We start from the raw sequence: 3,579 nt of genomic DNA on the forward strand, positions 1-3,579 counted from the left end.
CCCAGATTGTTGGGGGCAATTAAGCTGACTTTGTAATAATGCCGCTTGGGGGGGGGCGAAAGCCCTAATAAGCAGGCATATACATAGAATGAAGGCTACTGCTAAGCTTGTAAGCCGCCCTGAGTCTTCGGAGAAGGGCGGGATATAAATGGAATTAAAATAAAAAAATAAAAATAATAATTAACTTGGGATGTATTTCATAAGTCAAAAACAAAAACAAAATGAAACACAAGGCAGCCCTGAGCATATGATTCAAAAGACACTTTAATCCAAAGCTTTTGATTCAAGATGAACAGATTGAACATGACTGTTATTTCCCAACTGGCTGAAAATATAAAGATCTCCAGATTTCCATTACAGAATACCAAAGAGGTATCATACTCAGTCATCTGAATCATACTTAACTTTGCTTATCTTGTATTTTCAGATATTCTTTCTAAAATTGATGCAACTGTGTTCTTGATTCTACTAGATCCTATCTAATTCCCTAGGTTTTTACTTAGCTTGCCTATATCATATTCCACAGAAACAGAAAGAGTTGAGTTCAATCATCTTACATGTTGTGTAAAAACAAGACCTGCTGAACTGATTGACCTGGACAAGTGCTTTTTCTTTTCTCAAATGGCTGGTGTGACTCCTGGTAATCTTTCTTTTCTGCCAAATTAGAATGTTTTGTTCATTGTATGTAAAGGTTAACCAGACCCAGGAGAAAAATCAAGGCAGGGATAGACAGATATATATTGACAAGTGGAGTGTATGGTGCTGTAAATCTAGACATATTAGTCGGGAAATGCTGGATTGGTCAGTGAGCATTGGAAGTAGAATAGACCTTCTCAGACACAGCAGACTTTAGTTCACTTACTTCAGTCACTTCATCTCAATCTACATCTTCTGCAAGGACTCTCCCAATGTATATCATATTTCACAATCAGTATGATGTCCTACTCTAAACAGGCTAACATGGATTTATTTGTGAGTGTTTAACAAACTAAGAACAATGCTTCCCCTCAAAATGCTATGCATTTTGCCTACACAAGATGGACGTTTAGACGGAGTGAGTGAATGACACAGAGAGAGATTTAACCATATATTTTCCTCATATCATTTAATAAGAGGAAAGCTTGAGTGAAGGACCAGATTTTCAAGACCCTTCGAAACCCCAGCAAAGTGAATTGTTCTAATCTCAGGGGGAACTGCATTCCAGTACGGGCACTGCTACAGAGAAAGTACGCTTCTAGAGTCCTGATAGATGGCTTTTTTTAATCAAAGGAACCCAGAATAGTAAGGCAAGCATGACAAGTAACACGTTCAGCTTACTTGAGATGTGTCTGCATGAGTTAATCCTTAAATAAGAACATATCACCTAAAATATGTGATACAGGATCTATATTTCTTTTGGTCTCTTTTTTCTTGGAAATTTTGTTCTCCTCAGTACAAGAAAGATGCTATTTTAATTGGAAGGTATTTTCTCCCTTTAATATTATTCACATTTCTTCAGTTTGTCAAGTGAGAACTCAAGATTCCAGATGAGAGAAATGGTGCTCAAAGGCATCAACAGGAGACGAGAAGTAGTTCAAAGAAACACTGCTGAGGGGGGATGAGAGATGTTTCTGTTGTTGTTCTTTTCTCTCCATGTCAGTGCTCAGAAATAATAAGAAAAGCGTATTGTTAATAAAAGCCAAATGCATGTAGAGTACTGTCTTCTCATGTAATGGTTGCAAACCGGTAAAATGAGGAGGACTGAAGAGAATTTTCTCAAAGTCATATTTGTAGAAAAACACTTTTCTCTATCAATATCTTTGAGAAAAGTAAAACACTTTGTAGATTTTTTTTCAACGTTTTGTTTTGTTTTGCTTTGTTTTGAGGCAGCTACCATTTTTCACATGTAAAATGCTGTGGCAGAAAGAGATGGAGGATTTCAATAAAAAAAGGTAAAAAGACAATAGAATAAAGAAATTGTGCTGTTTAATTTTTTTCCCTTTCACTTCTATTTTCCATTTTATTATTATATAATTTTGTAACACTCAAACAGATGATACAAATAAAAGTGTCAGGTACAGGTAGTGAAATGCAAATGGATAAAAAATAAACCTGAAATACCATAAAATGAATATTTTCCAATACATCAATAAAATATTATGATATTATAGTTCATATCCATTTTTCTAATCCAAACGTGCATACATTGTTCCACTTTAACCTCTAACTGCTTGGTTAACATAGACCAAGTCATTTCAAACAAAAACTGTATAATAAAGAATTTTGTTGTTGTTGTTAGCTGCGAAGTCGGTCTGACCCATCGCAACCCCATGGACAACATTCCTCCAGGCCTTCCTGTCCTCTATCATCTTCTGGAGTCAAATTAAGCTCACGCCTACTGCTTCAGTGACTCCATCCAGCCACCTCATTCTCTGTCATCCCCTTCTTCTATTGCCCTCAATCTTTCCCAGCATTAGGCTCTTCTCCAGTGAGTCCTTCCTTCTCATTAGGTGGCCAAAGTATTTGAGTTTCAACTTCAGGATCTGGCCTTCTAAAGAGCAGTCAGGGTTGATCTCCTCTAGGACTGACTGGTTTGATTGCCTTGCAGTCCAAGGGACTCGCAGGAGTCTTCTCCAGCACCATAGTTCAAAGTCCTCAATTCTTTGGCGCTCAGCCTTTCTTATGGTCCAACTTTCACAGCCATACATTGCAAATGGGAAGACCATAGCCTTGACTATACACACTTTTGTTGACAGGGTGATGTCTCTGCTTTTTAATATGCTGTCTTGATTTCCCATGGCTTTCCTCCCCAGGAGCAAGCGTCTTTTAATTTCTTGGCTGAAGTCCCGATCTGCAGGGATCTTGGAGACCTGGAAAATAAAATCTGTCACTACCTCCATTTCTTCCCCATCTATTTGCCAGGAATTGAGAGGGCCGGATGCCATGATCTTGGTTTTCTTAATGTTAAGTTTCAACCCAACCTATGCACTCTCCTTCTTCACACGCAACAAGAGGCTCTTTAGTTCCTCTTCACTTTCTGCCATTAGAGTGGTATCATCTGCATATCTTAGATTGTTGATATTTTTCCCAGCAATCTTAATTCCAACTTTTTATTCATCTAGCCCTGCCTTTCTCATGATGTGCTCTGCATACAAGCCTTGCCGGACTCCTTTCACAATTTTGAACCAATCAGTGGTTCCGTGTCCAGTTCTCACTGTTGCTTCTTGACCCGCATACAGTATAGGTTTCTCAAGAGACAAATAAGATGGTCTGGTACTTCCATCTCTTTAAGAACTTGCCACAGTTTGTTGTGATCCACACAATCAAAGGCTTTAGCATAGTCAATGAAGCAGAAGTAGATGTTTTTCTGGAACTCCCTAGCTTTCTCCATGATCCAGCATATGTTGGCAATTTGATCTCTAGTTCCTCTCCCTCTTCGAAATCCTGCCTGTACTTCTGGTAGTTCTCGATCCACATACTTCTGGAGTCTAGCTTGTAGGATTTTAAGCATAACTTTACTAGCATGTGAAATGAGTGCAATGGTGCGATAGTTTGAACATTCTTTGGCACTGCCTTTCTTTGGAATTGGAATGCAAACTG

The sequence above is a fragment of the Vipera berus genome (genome assembly GCF_964194415.1).
Source record: "Vipera berus genome assembly, chromosome: 3".
Taxonomy (NCBI): Eukaryota; Metazoa; Chordata; class Lepidosauria; order Squamata; family Viperidae; genus Vipera; species Vipera berus.